We start from the raw sequence: 19,297 nt of genomic DNA, 5'->3' as shown, positions 1-19,297 counted from the left end.
TTTTGTATTTAATTCCGATGCAATTTCTAAGTTTCATCGTCAATAAGAAGGTCAGAGGGATACAGTAAACCTGAAGTGAAGCATCGGAATCTATAACTAGTGTCACACGAATGGTTAAAAACATTGACAGTAAGAAGAGTCAGTCTTCTTGTACTTAAGTCGGCACTGTGCCTTTTGTATTTAATTCCGATGCAATTTCTGTGTTTCGTCGTCTATAAGAAGTTCCAAGTGATACAGTAAACCCAAAGTGTAGCATCGGAATCTATAACTAGTGTCTCAGGAATAGTTCAAAACATAGTGAGTAAGAAGAGTCAGTCTGCTTGTACTTAAGACAGCATTGTGCCTTTTCTATTTAATTCCGATGCAATTTCTGTGTTTTAACGGCAATAAGAAGGTCAGAGGGATACAATAAACCTGAAGTGAAGCGTCGGAATCTATAACTAGTGTCACAGGCATGGTTCAAAACGTAGACAGTAGGAAGAGTCAGTGTTCTCGTACTTGAGTCGGCATTGTGCCTATTCTATTTAATTCCGATGCAAATTCTGTGTTTCGTCGACAATAAGAAGGTCCAAGGGATACAGTAAACGTGAAGTGAAGAATCGGAATCTATAAGTAGTGTCACATGAATGGTTCAAAACATAGACAGTGGGAAGGGTCAGTCTCTTTGTACATAAGTCGGCATTGTGCCTTTTCTATTTAATTACGATGCAATTTCTGTGTTTCATCGTCAATAAGAAGGTCAGTAGGATACAGTACACCTAAAGTGAAGCATCGGAATCTATAACTAGTGTCACAGGAATGGTTCAAAACATAGACAGTAAGAAGACTCAGTCTTCTTGTACTTAAGTCGGCATTGTGCATTTTCTATTTTATTCCGATGCAATTTCTGTGTGTCATCGTCAATAATAAAGTCCAAGGAATATAGTAAACCTGAAGTGAAGAATCGGAATTTATAAGTAGTGTCACAGGAATGGTTCAAAGCATAGACAGTAGGAAGAGTCAGTCTTCTTGTACTTAAGTCCGCATTGTGCATTTTGCATTTAATTCCGATGCAACTTCTGTGTTTCATCGTCAATAAGAAGGTCCAAGGGATACAGTACACCTGAAATGAAGCATCGGAATCGATAACTAGTGTCACAGGAATCGTTCAATTCATAGACAGTAAGGAGAGTCAGTCTTCTAGTACTTAAGTCGGCATTGTGCCTTTTCTATTTAATTCCGATGCAATTTCTGTGTTTGATCATCTAGAAGAAGGTCAGAGAATACAGTAAACCTGAAGTGAAGCATCGGAATGTATAAATAGTGTCACAGGAATTGTTCGAAACATAGCCAGTAGGAAGAGTCAGTCTTCTTGTACTTGAGTCGGCATTGTGCCTTTTGTATTTAATTCCGATGCAATTTCTGTGTTTCATCGTCAATAAGAAGGTCAGAGGGATACAGTAAACCTGAAGTGAAGCACAGGAATCATTAACTAGTGTCACAGTAATGGTTAAAAACATTGACAATAAGATGAGTCAGTCTTCTTGTACTTAAGTCATCATTGTGCCTTTTGTATTTAATTCCGATGCAATTTCTGTGTTTCATCGTCAAGAAGAAGGTCCAAGTGATACAGTAAACCTAAAGTGAAGCATCGGAATCTATAATTAGTGTCACAGGAATGGTTCAAAACATAGACAGTAAGAAGAGTCAGTCTTCTTGTACTTAAGTCGGCATTGTGCCTTTCCTATTTAATTCCGGTGCATTTTCTGTGTTTCGTCGTCAATTAGAAGGTCCAAGGGATGCAGTAAACCTGAAGTGAAGCATCGGACTCTATAACTAGTGTCACAGGAATGGTTCAAATCATTGACAGTAAGAAGAGTCAGTCTACTTGTACTTATGTCGGCATTGTGCCTTTCGTATTTAATCCCGATAAAATTTCTGTGTTTCATCGTAAATAAGAAGGTCCAAGGGATACAGTAAACCTGAAGTGAATCATCGGAATCCATAACTAGTGTCACAGGAATGGTTCAAATCATAGTCAGTAAGAAGAGTCAGTCTTCATGTACTTATGTCGACATTGTGCCTTTTCTATTTAATTCCGATGCAATTTCTGTGTTTCATTGTAAATAACAAGGTCAAAGGGATACAGAAAACCTGGAGTGAACCATCGGAATCTATAACTAGTGTCAATGGAATGGTTCAAATCATAGACAGTAAGAAGTCTCAGTTTTCTTGTACTTAAGACAACATTGTGCCTTTTGTATTTAATTCTGATGCAATTTCTGTGTTTCATCGTCAATAAGAAGGTCCAAGGGATACAGTAAACCTGAAGTGAAGCATAGGAATCTATAACAAGTGTCACAGGAATGGTTCAAAAAATAGACAGTAGGAAGAGTCAGTCTTCTTGTACTTAAGTCAGCATTCTGCCTTTTCTATTTAATTCCGATGCAATTTCCAAGTATCATCGTCAATAAGAAGGTCAGAGGGATACAGTTAACCTGAAGTGAAGCATCGGAATCTATAACTCGTGTCACACGAATGGTTAAAAACATTGACAGTAAGAAGAGTCAGTCTTCTTGTACGTAAGTCGGCATTGTGCCTTTTGTATTTATTTCCGATGCAATTTCTGTGTTTCATCGTCCATAAGAAGGTCCAAGTGATACAGTAAACCTAAAGTGAAGCATCGGAATCTAAAACTGGTCTCACAGGAAAGGTTCAAAGCATAGAGAGTAAGAAGAGCCAGTCATCTATTATTTGAGTCGGCATTGTGCCTTTTGTATTTAATTCCGATGCAATTTCTAAGTTTCATCGTCAATAAGAAGGTCAGAGGGATACAGTAAACCTGAAGTGAAGCATCGGAATCTAAAACTGGTCTCACAGGAAAGGTTCAAAGCATAGAGAGTAAGAAGAGCCAGTCATCTATAACTTGAGTCGGCATTGTGCCTTTTGTATTTAATTCCGATGCAATTTCTAAGTTTCATCGTCAATAAGAAGGTCAGAGGGATACAGTAAACCTGAAGTGAAGCATCGGAATCTATAACTAGTGTCACACGAATGGTTAAAAACATTGACAGTAAGAAGAGTCAGTCTTCTTGTACTTAAGTCGGCACTGTGCCTTTTGTATTTAATTCCGATGCAATTTCTGTGTTTCGTCGTCAATAAGAAGTTCCAAGTGATACAGTAAACCCAAAGTGTAGCATGGGAATCTATAACTAGTGTCTCAGGAATTGTTCAAAACATAGTGAGTAAGAAGAGTCAGTCTGCTTGTACTTAAGTCAGCATTGTGCCTTTTCTATTTAATTCCGATGCAATTACTGTGTTTTAACGTCAATAGGAAGGTCAGAGGGATACAATAAACCTGATGTGAAGCGTCGCAATCTATGACTAGTTTCACAGGCATGGTACAAACCGTAGACAGTAGGAAGAGTCAGTCCTCTTGTACTTGATTCGGCATTGTGCATTTTGTATTTAATTCCGATGCAATTTCTGTTTATCATCGTCAATAAGAAGGTCCAAGTGATACAGTACACCTCAAGTGAAGCATCGGAAACTACAACTAGTGTCACCGGAATGGTTCAAAACATAGACAGTAAGAAGAGTCAGTCTTCTTGTACTTAAGTCGGCATTGTGCCTTGTCTATTTAATTCCGATGCAATTTCTGTGTTTCATCGTGAATAAGAATGTCAGAGGGATACAGTTAACCTGAAATGAAGCATCGGAATCTAAAACTGGTCACACAGGAAATGTTCACAACATAGTCAGAAAGAAGAAACAGTCTTCTTGTACTTAGGTGGGCATTGAGCCTTTTGTATTTAATTCCGATGCAGTTTCTGTGTTTCATCGTCAATAAGAAGGTAAGAGGGATACAGTAAACCTGAAGTGAACCATCGGAATCTATAACTAGAGTCACAGGAATGGTTCATAACAGAAACAGTAGGAAGAGTCAGTCTTCTTGTACTTAAGTCGGCATTGTGCATTTTCTATTTAATTCCGATGCAAATTCTGTGTTTCATCGTCAATAAGAAGATCCAAGGGATACAATAAACCCGAAGTGAAGCGTCGGAATCTATAACTAGTGTCACAGGCATGGTTCAAAACGTAGACAGTAGGAAGAGTCAGTCTTCTTGTACTTGAGTCGGCATTGTGCATTTTGTATTTAATTCCGATGCAATTTCTGTTTATCATCGTCAATAAGAAGGTCCAAGTGATACAGTACACCTCAAGTGAAGCATCGGAAACTACAACTAGTGTCACCGGAATGGTTCAAAACATAGACAGTAAGAAGAGTCAGTCTTCTTGTACTTAAGTCGGCATTGTGCCTTGTCTATTTAATTCCGATGCAATTTCTGTGTTTCATCGTGAATAAGAATGTCAGAGGGATACAGTTAACCTGAAATGAAGCATCGGAATCTAAAACTGGTCTCACAGGAAAGGTTCAAAGCATAGAGAGTAAGAAGAGCCAGTCATCTATTATTTGAGTCGGCGTTGTGCCTTTTGTATTTAATTCCGATGCAATTTCTAAGTTTCATCGTCAATAAGAAGGTCAGAGGGATACAGTAAACCTGAAGTGAAGCATCATAATCTATAACTAGTGTCACACAAATGGTTAAAAACATTGACAGTAAGAAGAGTCAGTCTTCTTGTACTTAAGTCGGCACTGTGCCTTTTGTATTTTATTCCGATGCAATTTCTGTGTTTCGTCGTCTATAAGAAGTTCCAAGTGATACAGTAAACCCAAAGTGTAGCATCGAAATCTATAACTAGTGTCTCAGGAATAGTTCAAAAGATAGTGAGTAAGAAGAGTCAGTCTGCTTGTACTTAAGGCAGCATTGTGCCTTTTCTATTTAATTCCGATGCAATTTCTGTGTTTTAACGGCAATAAGAAGGTCAGAGGGATACAATAAACCTGAAGTGAAGCGTCGGAATCTATAACTAGTGTCACAGGCATGGTTCAAAACGTAGACAGTAGGAAGAGTCAGTCTTCTTGTACTTAAGTCGGCATTGTGCGTTTTGTATTTAATTCCGATGCAATTTCTGTGTTTCATCGCCAATATGAGGGTCAGAGGGATACAGTAAACCTGAATTGAAGCATCGGAATGTGTAACTAGTGTTACAGGAATGATTCAAATCATAGACAGTAGGAAGAGTCAGTGTTCTCGTACTTCAGTCGGCATTGTGCCTTTTCTATTTAATTCCGATGCAAATTCTGTGTTTCGTCGACAATAAGAAGGTCCAAGGGATACAGTAAACGTGAAGTGAAGAATCGGAATCTATAACTAGTGTCACAGGAATGGTTCAAAACATAGACAGTGGGAAGGGTCAGTCTCCTTGTACATAAGTCGGCATTGTGCCTTTTCTATTTAATTACGATGCAATTTCTGTGCTTCATCGTCAATAAGAAGGTCAGTGGGATACAGTACACCTGAAGTGAAGCATCGGAATCTATAACTAGTGTCACAGGAATGGTTCAAATCATAGACAGTAAGAAGACTCAGTCTTCTTGTACTTAAGTCGGCACTGTGCCTTTTCTATTTAATTCCGATGCAACTTCTGTGTTTCATCGTCAATAAGGACGTCCAAGGGATACAGTACACCTGAAATGAAGCTTCGGAATCTATAACTAGTGTCACAGGAATAGTTCAATTCATAGACAGTAAGGAGAGTCAGACTTCTAGTACTTAAGTCGGCATTGTGCCTTTTCTATTTAATTCCGATGCAATTTCTGTGTTTGATCATCAAGAAGAAGGTCAGAGGGATACAGTAAACCTGTAGTGAAGCATCGGAATGTATAAATAGTGTCACAGGAATTGTTCAAAACATAGCCAGTAGGAAGAGTCAGTCTTCTTGTACTTGAGTCGGCATTGTGCCTTTTGTATTTAATTCCGATGCAATTTCTGTGTTTCATCATCAATAAGAAGGTCAGAGGGATACAGTAAACATGAAGTGAAGCATCGGAATCTAAAACCGGTCTCACAGGAAAGGATCAAAACATAGAGTGTAAGAAGAGCCAGTCATCTTGTATTTGAGTCGACATTGTGCCTTTTCTATTTAATTCCGATGCAATTTCTGTGTTTCATTGTCAATAACAAGGTCAATGGGATAGAGAACACCTGGAGTGAACCATCGGAATCTATAACTAGTGTCAATGGAATGGTTCAAATCATAGACAGTAAGAAGTCTCAGTTTGTTTGTACTTAAGTCAGCATTGTGTCTTTTGTATTTAATTCTGATGCAATTTCTGTGTTTCATCGTCAATAAGAAGGTCCAAGGGATACAGTAAACCCAAAGTGTAGCATCGAAATCTATAACTAGTGTCTCAGGAATAGTTCAAAAAATAGTGAGTAAGAAGAGTCAGTCTGCTTGTACTTAAGACAGCATTGTGCCTTTTCTATTTAATTCCGATGCAATTTCTGTGTTTTAACGGCAATAAGAAGGTCAGAGGGATACAATAAACCTGAAGTGAAGCGTCGGAATCTATAACTAGTGTCACAGGCATGGTTCAAAACGTAGACAGTAGGAAGAGTCAGTCTTCTTGTACTTAAGTCGGCATTGTGCGTTTTGTATTTAATTCCGATGCAATTTCTGTGTTTCATCGCCAATATGAAGGTCAGAGGGATACAGTAAACCTGAATTGAAGCATCGGAATGTGTAACTAGTGTTACAGGAATGATTCAAATCATAGACAGTAGGAAGAGTCAGTGTTCTCGTACTTGAGTCGGCATTGTGCCTTTTCTATTTAATTCCGATGCAAATTCTGTGTTTCGTCGACAATAAGAAGGTCCAAGGGATACAGTAAACGTGAAGTGAAGAATCGGAATCTATAACTAGTGTCACAGGAATGGTTCAAAACATAGACAGTGGGAAGGGTCAGTCTCCTTGTACTAAGTCGGCATTGTGCCTTTTCTATTTAATTACGATGCAATTTCTGTGCTTCATCGTCAATAAGAAGGTCAGTGGGATACAGTACACCTGAAGTGAAGCATCGGAATCTATAACTAGTGTCACAGGAATGGTTCAAATCATAGACAGTAAGAAGACTCAGTCTTCTTGTACTTAAGTCGGCACTGTGCCTTTTCTATTTAATTCCGATGCAACTTCTGTGTTTCATCGTCAATAAGGACGTCCAAGGGATACAGTACACCTGAAATGAAGCTTCGGAATCTATAACTAGTGTCACAGGAATAGTTCAATTCATAGACAGTAAGGAGAGTCAGACTTCTAGTACTTAAGTCGGCATTGTTCCTTTTCTATTTAATTCCGATGCAATTTCTGTGTTTGATCATCAAGAAGAAGGTCAGAGGGATACAGTAAACCTGTATTGAAGCATCGGAATGTATAAATAGTGTCACAGGAATTGTTCAAAACATAGCCAGTAGGAAGAGTCAGTCTTCTTGTACTTGAGTCGGCATTGTGCCTTTTGTATTTAATTCCGATGCAATTTCTGTGTTTCATCATCAATAAGAAGGTCAGAGGGATACAGTAAACATGAAGTGAAGCATCGGAATCTAAAACCGGTCTCACAGGAAAGGATCAAAACATAGAGTGTAAGAAGAGCCAGTCATCTTGTATTTGAGTCGACATTGTGCCTTTTCTATTTAATTCCGATGCAATTTCTGTGTTTCATTGTCAATAACAAGGTCAATGGGATAGAGAACACCTGGAGTGAACCATCGGAATCTATAACTAGTGTCAATGGAATGGTTCAAATCATAGACAGTAAGAAGTCTCAGTTTGCTTGTACTTAAGTCAGCATTGTGTCTTTTGTATTTAATTCTGATGCAATTTCTGTGTTTCATCGTCAATAAGAAGGTCCAAGGGATACAGTAAACCTGAAGTTAAGCATAGGAATCTATAACAAGTGTCACAGGAATGGTTCAAAAAATAGACAGTAGGAAGAGTCAGTCTTCTTGTACTTAAGTCAGCATTGTGCCTTTTGTATTTAATTCCGATGCAATTTCCAAGTTTCATCGTCAATAAGAAGGTCAGAGGGATACAGTTAACCTGAAGTGAAGCATCGGAATCTATAACTCGTGTCACACGAATGGTTAATAACATTGACAGTAAGAAGAGTGAGTCTTCTTGTACGTAAGTCGGCATTGTGCCTTTTGTATTTAATTCCGATGCAATTTCTGTGTTTCATCGTCAATAAGAAGGTCCAAGTGATACAGTAAACCTAAAGTGAAGCATCGGAATCTATAACTAGTGTCATAGGAATGGTTCAAAACATAGACAGTAAGAAGAGTCAGTCTTCTTGTACTTAAGTCGGCATTGTGCCTTTTCTATTTAATTCCGCTGCAATTTCTGTGTTTCATCGTGAATAAGAATGTCAGAGGGATACAGTAAACGTGAAGTGAAGCATCGGAATCTAAAACTGGTCTCACAGGAAAGGTTCAAAGCATAGAGAGTAAGAAGAGCCAGTCATCTATTATTTGAGTCGGCATTGTGCCTTTTGTATTTAATTCCGATGCAATTTCTAAGTTTCATCGTCAATAAGAAGGTCAGAGGAATACAGTAAACCTGAAGTGAAGCATCGGAATCTAAAACTGGTCTCACAGGAAAGGTTCAAAGCATAGAGAGTAAGAAGAGCCAGTCATATATTATTTGAGTCGGCATTGTGCCTTTTGTATTTAATTCCGATGCAATTTCTAAGTTTCATAGTCAATAAGAATGTCAGAGGGATACAGTAAACCTGAAGTGAAGCTTCGGAATCTATAAATAGTGTCACACGAATGGTTAAAAGCATTGACAGTAAGAAGAGTCAGTCTTCTTGTACTTAAGTCGACACTGTGCCTTTTGTATTTAATTCCGATGCAATTTCTGTGTTTCGTCGTCAATAAGAAGTTCCAAGTGATACAGTAAACCCAAAGTGTAGCATCGGAATCTATAACTAGTGTCTCAGGAATAGTTCAAAACATAGTGAGTAAGAAGAGTCAGTCGTCTTGTACTTAAGTCAGCATTGTGCCTTTTCTATTTAATTCCGATGCAATTACTGTGTTTTAACGTCAATAAGAAGGTCAGAGGGATACAATAAACCTGATGTGAAGCGTCGGAATCTATGACTAGTTTCACAGGCATGGTACAAAACGTAGACAGTAGGAAGAGTCAGTCCTCTTGTACTTAATTCGGCATTGTGCATTTTGTATTTAATTCCGATGCAATTTCTGTTTTTCATCGTCAATAAGAAGGTCCAAGTGATACAGTAAACCTGAAGTGAAGCATCGGAAACTATAACTAGTGCCACCGGAATGGTTCAAAACATAGACAGTAAGAAGAGTCAGTCTTCTTGTACTTAAGTCGGCATTGTGCCTTTTCTATTTAATTCCGATGCAATTTCTGTGTTTCATCGTGAATAAGAATGTCAGAGGGATACAGTAAACCTGAAGTGAAGCATCGGAATCTAAAACTGGTCTCACAGGAAAGGTTCAAAGCATAGAGAGTAAGAAGAGCCAGTCATCTATTATTTGAGTCGGCATTGTGCCTTTTGTATTTAATTCCGATGCAATTTCTAAGTTTCATCGTCAATAAGAAGGTCCAAGGGATACAATAAACATATAGTGGAGCATAGAAATGTCAAACTGGTCTCACAGGAAATGTCCACAACATAGTCAGAAAGAAGAAACAGTCTTCTTGTACTTAGGTGGGCATTGAGCCTTTTGTATTTAATTCCGATGCAGCTTCTGTGTTTCATCGTCAATAAGAAGGTCAGAGGGATACAGTAAACCTGAAGTGAAGCATCGGAATCTATAACTAGTGTCACAGGAATGGTTCAAAACAGAGACAGTAGGAAGAGTCAGTCTTCTTGTACTTAAGTCGGCATTGTGCATTTTCTATTTAATTCCGATGCAAATTCTGTGTTTCATCGTCAATAAGATCCAAGGGATACAATAAACCTGAAGTGAAGCGTCGGAATCTATAACTAGTGTCACAGGCATGGTTCAAAACGTAGACAGTAGGAAGAGTCAGTCTTCTTGTACTTGAGTCGGCATTGTGCATTTTGTATTTCATTCCGATGCAATTTCTGTTTTTCATCGTCAATAAGAAGGTCCAAGTGATACAGTACACCTCAAGTGAAGCATCGGAAACTACAACTAGTGTCACCGGAATGGTTCAAAACATAGACAGTAAGAAGAGTCAGTCTTATTGTACTTAAGTCGGCATTGTGCCTTTTCTATTTAATTCCGATGCAATTTCTGTGTTTCATCGTGAATAAGAATGTCAGAGGGATACAGTAAACCTGAAGTGAAGCATCGGAATCTAAAACTGGTCTCACAGGAAAGGTTCAAAGCATAGAGAGTAAGAAGAGACAGTCATCTATTATTTGAGTCGGCATTGTGCCTTTTGTATTTAATTCCGATGCAATTTCTAAGTTTCATCGTCAATAAGAAGGTCAGAGGGATACAGTAAACCTGAAGTGAAGCATCGGAATCTATAACTAGTGTCACACGAATGGTTAAAAACATTGACAGTAAGAAGAGTCAGTTTTCTTGTACTTAAGTCGGCACTGTGCCTTTTGTATTTAATTCCGATGCAATTTCTGTGTTTCGTCGTCTATAAGAAGTTCCAAGTGAGACAGTAAACCCAAAGTGTAGCATCGGAATCTATAACTAGTGTCTCAGGAATAGTTCAAAACATTGTGAGTAAGAAGAGTCAGTCTGCTTGTACTTAAGACAGCATTGTGCCTTTTCTATTTAATTCCGATGCAATTTCTGTGTTTTAACGGCAATAAGAAGGTCAGAGGGATACAATAAACCTGAAGTGAAGCGTCGGAATCTATAACTAGTGTCACAGGCATGGTTCAAAACGTTGACATTAGGAAGAGTCAGTCTTCTTGTACTTAAGTCGGCATTGTGCGTTTTGTATTTAATTTTGATGCAATTTCTGTGTTTCATCGCCAATATGAAGGTCAGAGGGATACAGTAAACCTGAATTGAAGCATCGGAATGTATAACTAGTGTTACAGGAATGATTCAAATCATAGACAGTAGGAAGAGTCAGTGTTCTCGTACTTGAGTCGGCATTGTGCCTTTTCTATTTAATTCCGATGCAAATTCTGTGTTTCGTCGACAATAAGAAGGTCCAAGGGATACAGTAAACGTGAAGTGAAGGATCGGAATCTGTAACTAGTGTCACAGGAATGGTTCAAAACATAGACAGTGGGAAGGGTCAGTCTCCTTGTACATAAGTCGGCATTGTGCCTTTTCTATTTAATTACGATGCAATTTCTGTGTTTCATCGTCAATAAGAAGGTCAGTGGGATACAGTACACCTGAAGTGAGGCATCGGAATCTATAACTAGTGTCACAGGAATGGTTCAAATCATAGACAGTAAGAAGACTCAGTCTTCTTGTACTTAAGTCGGCATTGTGCTTTTTCTATTTAATTCCGATGCAATTTCTGTGTGTCATCGTCAATAATAAAGTCCAAGGAATATAGTAAACCTGAAGTGAAGAATCGGAATTTATAAGTAGTGTCACAGGAATGGTTCAAAGCATAGACAGTAGGAAGAGTCAGTGTTCTTGTACTTAAGTGCGCATTGTGCATTTTGTATTTAATTCCGATGCAACTTCTGTGTTTCATCGTCAGTAAGAAGGTCCAAGTGATACAGTACACCTGAAATGAAGCATCGGAATCTATAACTAGTGTCACAGGTATCGTTCAATTCATAGACAGTGAGAAGAGTCAGTCTTCTTGTACTTAAGTCGGCATTGTGCCTTTCCTATTTAATTCCGGTGCATTTTCTGTGTTTCGTCGTCAATAAGAAGGTCCAAGGGATGCTGTAAACCTGAAGTGAAGCATCGGACTCTATAACTAGTGTAACAGGAATGGTTCAAATCATTGACAGTAAGAAGAGTCAGTCTACTTGTACTTATGTCTGCATTGTGCCTTTTGTATTTAATCCCGATGCAATTTCTGTGTTTCATCGTAAATAAGAAGGTCCAAGGGATACAGTAAACCTGAAGTGAATCATCGGAATCCATAACTAGTGTCACAGGAATGGTTCAAAACATAGTCAGTAAGAAGAGTCAGTCTTCTTGTACTTATGACGACATTGTGCCTTTTCTATTTAATTCCGATGCAATTTCTGTGTTTCATTGTCAATAACAAGGTCAAAGGGATACAGAAAACCTGGAGTGAACCATCGGAATCTATAACTAGTGTCAATGGAATGGTTCAAATCATAGACAGTAAGAAGTCTCAGTTTTCTTGTTTCTAAGTCAGCATTGTGCCTTTTGTATTTAATTCTTATGCAATTTCTGTGTTTCATCGTCAATAAGAATGTCCAAGGGGTACAGTAAACCTGAAGTGAAGCATAGGAATCTATAACAAGTGTCACAGGAATGGTTCAAAAAATAGACAGTAGGAAGAGTCAGTCTTCTTGTACTTAAGTCAGCATTGTGCCTTTTGTTTTTAATTCCGATGCAATTTCCAAGTTTCATCGTCAATAAGAAGGTCAGAGGGATACAGTTAACCTGAAGTGAAGCATCGGAATCTATAACTCGTGTCACACGAATGGTTAATAACATTGACAGTAAGAAGAGTCAGTCTTCTTGTACGTAAGTCGGCATTGTGCCTTTTGTATTTAATTCCGATGCAATTTCTGTGTTTCATCGTCAATAAGAAGGTCCAAGTGATACAGTAAACCTAAAGTGAAGCATCGGAATCTGTAACTAGTGTCAAAGGAATGGTTCAAAACATAGACAGTAAGAAGAGTCAGTCTTCTTGTACTTAAGTCGGCATTGTGCCTTTCCTAAGTAATTCCGATGCAATTTCTGTGTTTCGTCGCCATTAAGAAGGTCCAAGGGATGCAGTAAACCTGAAGTGAAGCATCGGAATCTATAACTACTGTCACAGGAATGGTTCAAAACATAGACAGTAAGAAGAGTCAGTCTTCTTGTACTTAAGTCGGCATTGTGCATTTTCTATTTAATTCCGATGCAATTTCTGTGTGTCATCGTCAATAATAAAGTCGAAGGGATATAGTAAACCTGAAGTGAAGAATCGGAATCTATAACTAGTGTCACAGGAATGGTTCAAAACATAGACAGTAGGAAGAGTCAGTCTTCTTGTACTTAAGTCGGCATTGTGCATTTTGTATTTAATTCCGATGCAACTTCTGTGTTTCATCGTCAATAAGAAGGTCCAAGGGATACAGTACACCTGAAATGAAGCATCGGAATCTATAACTAGTGTCACAGGAATCGTTCAAATCATAGACAGTAAGGAGAGTCAGTCTTCTTGCACTTATGTCGGCATTGTGCCTTTTCTATTTAATTCCGATGCAATTTCTGTGTTTGATCATCACGAAGAAGGTCAGCGGGATAAAGTAAACCTGAAGTGAAGCACAGGAATCATTACCTAGTGTCACAGTAATAGTTAAAAACATTGACAATAAGATGAGTCAGTCTTCTTGTACTTAAGTCGGCATTGTGCCTTTTGTATTTAATTCCGATGCAATTTCTGTGTTTAATCGTCAGGAAGAAGGTCCAAGTGATACAGTAAACCTAAAGTGAAGCATCGGAATCTATAACTAGTGTCACAGGAATGGTTCAAAACATAGATAGTAAGAAGAGTCAGTCTTCTTGTACTTAAGTCGGCATTGTGCCTTTCCTATTTATTTCCGGTGCATTTTCTGTGTGTCGTCGTCAATAAGAAGGTCCAAGGGATGCAGTAAACCTAAAGTGAAGCATCGGAATCTATAACTAGTGTCACAGGAATGGTTCAAATCATTGACAGTAGGAAGAGTCAGTCTACCTGTACTTAAGTCGGCTTTGTTCCTTTTGTATTTAATCCCGATGCAATTTCTGTGTTTCATCGTAAATAAGAAGGTCCAAGGGATACAGTAAACCTGAAGTGAATCATCGGAATCCATAACTAGTATCACAGGAGTGGTTCAAAACATAGTCAGTAAGAAGAGTCAGTCTCCTTGTACTTATGTCGACATTGTGCCTCTTCCATTTAATTCCGATGCAATTTCTGTGTTTCATCGTCAATAACAAGGTTAAGGGAAACAGTAAACCTCGAGTGAACCATCGGAATCTATAACTAGTGTCAATGGAATGGTTCAAATCATAGACAGTAAGAAGAGTCAGTCTTCTTGTACTTAAGTCGGCATTGTGCCTTTTGTATTTAATTCTGATGCAATTTCTGTGTTTCATCGTCAATAAGAAGGTCCAAGGGATACAGTAAACCTGAAGTGAAGCATCGGAATCTATAACAAGTGTCACAGGAATGGTTCAAAAAATAGACAGTAGGAAGAGTCAGTCTTCTTGTACTTAAGTCAGCATTGTGCCTTTTGTATTTAATTCTGATGCAATTTCTGTGTTTCATCGTCAATAAGAAGGTCCAAGGGATACAGTAAACCTGAAGTGAAGCATCGGAATCTATAACAAGTGTCACAGGAATGGTTCAAAAAATAGACAGTAGGAAGAGTCAGTCTTCTTGTACTTAAGTCAGCATTGTGCCTTTTGTATTTAATTCCGATGCAATTTCTGTGTTTCATCGTCAATAAGAAGGTCCAAGGGATACAGTAAACCTGAAGTGAGGCATCGGAATCTATAACTAGCGTCACAGGAATGCTTCAAAATATATACAGTAGGAAGAGTCAGTCTTCTTGTACTTAAGTCGGCATTGTGCCTTTTGTATTTAATTCCGATGCAATTTCTGTGTTTCATCATCTATAAGAAGGTCCAAGGGATACAGTAAATTTGAAGTGAGGCATCGGAATCTATAACTAGTGTCACAGGAATGGTTCAAAGCACAGTCTGTAAGAGGAGTCAGTCTTCTTGTACTTAAGTCGGCATGGTGCCTTTTGTATTTAATTCCGATGCAATTTCTAAGTTTCATCGTCAATAAGAAGGTCAGAGGGATACAGTAAACCTGAAGTGAAGCACAGGAATCATTAACTAGTGTCACAGTAATGGTTAAAAACATTGACAATAAGATAAGTCAGTCTTCTTGTACTTAAGTCATCATTGTGCCTTTTGTATTTAAGTCCGATGCAATTTCTGTGTTTCATCGTCAAGAAGAAGGTCCTAGTGATACAGTAAACCTAAAGTGAAGCATCGGAATCTATAACTAGTGTCACAGGAATGGTTCAAAACATAGACAGTAAGAAGAGTCAGTCTTCTTGTACTTAAGTCGGCATTGTGCCTTTCCTATTTAATTCCGGTGCATTTTCTGTGTTTCGTCGTCAATAAGAAGGTCCAAGGGATGCTGTAAACCTGAAGTGAAGCATCGGACTCTATAACTAGTGTCACAGGAATGGTTCAAATCATTGACAGTAAGAAGAGTCAGTCTACTTGTACTTATGTCGGCATTGTGCCTTTTGTATTTAATCTCGATGCAATTTCTGTGTTTCATCGTAAATAAGAAGGTCCAAGGGATACAGTAAACCTGAAGTGAACCATCGGAATCTATAACTAGTGTCAATGGAATGGTTCACATCATAGACAGTAAGAAGTCTCAGTTTTCTTGTACTTAAGTCAGCATTGTGCCTTTTGTATTTAATTCTGATGCAATTTCTGTGTTTCATCGTCAATAAGAAGGTCCAAGGGATACAGTAAACCTGAAGTGAAGCATAGGAATCTATAACAAGTGTCACAGGAATGGTTCAAAAAATAGACAGTAGGAAGAGTCAGTCTTCTTGTACTTAAGTCAGCATTGTGCCTTTTGTATTTAATTCCGATGCAATTTCCAAGTTTCATCGTCAATAAGAAGGTCAGAGGGATACAGTTAACCTGAAGTGAAGCATCGGAATCTATAACTCGTGTCACACGAATGGTTAATAACATTGACAGTAAGAAGAGTCAGTCTTCTTGTACGTAAGTCGGCATTGTGCCTTTTGTATTTAATTCCGATGCAATTTCTGTGTTTCATCGTCAATAAGAAGGTCCAAGTGATACAGTAAACCTAAAGTGAAGCATCGGAATCTGTAACTAGTGTCACAGGAATGGTTCAAAAGCATAGACAGTAAGAAGAGTCAGTCTTCTTGTACTTAAGTCGGCATTGTGCCTTTCCTAAGTAATTCCGATGCAATTTCTGTGTTTCGTCGCCATTAAGAAGGTCCAAGGGATGCAGAAAACCTGAAGTGAAGCATCGGAATCTATAACTACTGTCACAGGAATGGTTCAAAACATAGACAGTAAGAAGAGTCACTCTTCTTGTACTTAAGTCGGCATTGTGCATTTTCTATTTAATTCCGATGCAATTTCTGTGTGTCATCGTCAATAATAAAGTCGAAGGGATATAGTAAACCTGAAGTGAAGAATCGGAATCTATAACTAGTGTCACAGGAATGGTTCAAAACATAGACAGTAGGAAGAGTCAGTCTTCTTGTACTTAAGTCGGCATTGTGCATTTTGTATTTAATTCCGATGCAACTTCTGTGTTTCATCGTCAATAAGAAGGTCCAAGGGATACAGTACACCTGAAATGAAGCATCGGAATCTATAACTAGTGTCACAGGAATCGTTCAAATCATAGACAGTAAGGAGAGTCAGTCTTCTTGTACTTAAGTCGGCATTGTACCTTCTCTATTTAATTCCGATGCAATTTCTGTGTTTGATCATCACGAAGAAGGTCAGAGGGATACAGTAAGCCTGAAGTGAAGCACAGGAATCATTACCTAGTGTCACAGTAATGGTTAAAAACATTGACAATAAGATGAGTCAGTCTTCTTGTACTTAAGACGGCATTGTGCCTTTTGTATTTAATTCCGTTGCAATTTCTGAGTTTCATCGTCAGGAAGAAGGTCCAAGTGATACAGTAAACCTAAAGTGAAGCATCGGAATCTATAACTAGTGTCACAGGAATGGTTCAAAACATAGATAGCAAGAAGAGTCAGTCTTCTTGTACTTAAGTCGGCATTGTGCCTTTCCTATTTATTCCGGTGCATTTTCTGTGTGTCGTCGTCAATAAGAAGGTCCAAGGGATGCAGTAAACCTAAAGTGAAGCATCGGAATCTATAACTAGTGTCACAGGAATGGTTCAAATCATTGACAGTAAGAAGAGTCAGTCTACTTGTACTTAAGTCGGCTTTAATCCTTTTGTATTTAATCCCGATGCAATTTCTGTGTTTCATCGTAAATAAGAAGGTCCAAGGGATACAGTAAACCTGAAGTGAATCATCGGAATCCATAACTAGTGTCACAGGAGTGGTTCAAAACATAGTGAGTAAGAAGAGTCAGTCTCCTTGTACTTATGTCGACATTGTGCCTTTTCTATTTAATTCCGATGCAATTTCTGTGTTTCATCGTCAATAACAAGGTCAAAGGGAAACAGTAAACCTCGAGTGAACCATCGGAATCTATAACTAGTGTCAATGGAATGGTTCAAATCATAGACAGTAAGAAGAGTCAGTCTTCTTGTACTTAAGTCGGCATTGTGCCTTTTGTATTTAATTCTGATGCAACTTCTGTGTTTCATCGTCAATAAGAAGGTCCAAGGGATACAGTACACCTGAAATGAAGCATCGGAATCTATAACTAGTGTCACAGGAATCGTTCAAATCATAGACAGTAAGGAGAGTCAGTCTTCTTGTACTTAAGTCGGCATTGTGCCTTTTCTATTTAATTCCGATGCAATTTCTGTGTTTGATCATCACGAAGAAGGTCAGAGGGATACAGTAAACCTGAAGTGAAGCACAGGAATCATTACCTAGTGTCACAGTAATGGTTAGAAACATTGACAATAAGATGAGACAGTCTTCTTGTACTTATGTCGACATTGTGCCTTTTCTATTTAATTCCGATGCAGTTTCTGTGTTTCATCGTCAATAACAAGGTCAAAGGGAAACAGTAAACCTCGAGTGAACCATCGGAATCTATAACTAGTGTCAATGGAATGGTTCAAATCATAGACAGTAAGAAGAGTCAGTCTTCTTGTACTCAAGTCGGCATTGTGCCTTTTGTATTTAATTCTGATGCAATTTCTGTGTTTCATCGTCAATAAGAAGGTCCAAGGGATACAGTACACCTGAAATGAAGCATCGGAATCTATAACTAGTGTCACAGGAATGGTTCAAATCATTGACAGTAAGAAGAGTCAGTCTACTTGTACTTAAGTCGGCTTTGTTCCTTTTGTATTTAATCCCGATGCAATTTCTGTGTTTCATCGTACTTAAGAAGGTCCAAGGGATACAGTAAACCTGAAGTGAATCATCGGAATACATAACTAGTGTCACAGGAGTGGTTCAAAACATAGTCAGTAAGAAGAGTCAGTCTCCTTGTACTTATGTCGACATTGTGCCTTTTCTATTTAATTCCGATGCAATTTCTGTGTTTCATCGTCAATAACAAGGTCAAAGGGAAACAGTAAACCTCGAGTGAACCATCGGAATCTATAACTAGTGTCAATGGAATGGTTCAAATCATAGACAGTAAGAAGAGTCTGTCTTCTTGTACTTAAGTCGGCATTGTGCCTTTTGTATTTAATTCTGATGCAATTTCTGTGTTTCATCGTCAATAAGAAGGTCCAAGGGATACAGTAAACCTGAAGTGAAGCATCGGAATCTATAACAAGTGTCACAGGAATGGTTCAAAAAATAGACAGTAGGAAGAGTCAGTCTTCTTGTACTTAAGTCAGCATTGTGCCTTTTGTATTTAATTCCGATGCAATTTCTGTGTTTCATCGTCAATAAGAAGGTCCAAGGGATACAGTAAACCTGAAGTGAGGCATCGGAATCTATAACTAGTGTCACAGGAATGCTTCAAAATATATACAGTAGGAAGAGTCAGTCTTCTTGTACTTAAGTCGGCATTGTGCCTTTTGTATTTAATTCCGATGCAATTTCTGTGTTTCACCATCTATAAGAAGGTCCAAGGGATACAGTAAACTTGAAGTGAGGCATCGGAATCTATAACTAGTGTCACAGGAATGGTTCAAAACACAGTCAGTAAGAGGAGTCAGTCTTCTTGTACTTAAGTCGGCATGGTGCCTTTTGTATTTAATTCCGATGCAATTTCTGTGTTACATCGTCAATAAGAAATCCAAGGGATGCAGTACACATGTAGCGAAGCATCGGAATCTAAAACTGGTCTCACAGGAAAAGTTCAAAGCATAGTCAGTAAGAAGAGTCAGTCTACTTGTACTTAAGTCGGCATTGTGCCTATTCTATTTAATTCCGATGCAATTTCTAAGTTTCATCGTCAATAAGAAGGTCAGAGGGATACAGTAAAAATGAAGTGAAGCATCGGAATCTATAACTAGTGTCACACGAATGGTTAATAACATTGACAGTAGGAAGAGTCAGTCTTCTTGTACATAAGTCGGCATTGTGCCTTTTGTATTTAATTCCGATGCAATTTCTGTGTTTCATCGT

This window comes from Schistocerca americana, chromosome 3, assembly GCF_021461395.2.
Source record: "Schistocerca americana isolate TAMUIC-IGC-003095 chromosome 3, iqSchAmer2.1, whole genome shotgun sequence".
NCBI lineage: Eukaryota > Metazoa > Arthropoda > Insecta > Orthoptera > Acrididae > Schistocerca > Schistocerca americana.
Note: the sequence above shows the minus strand (reverse complement) of the source record.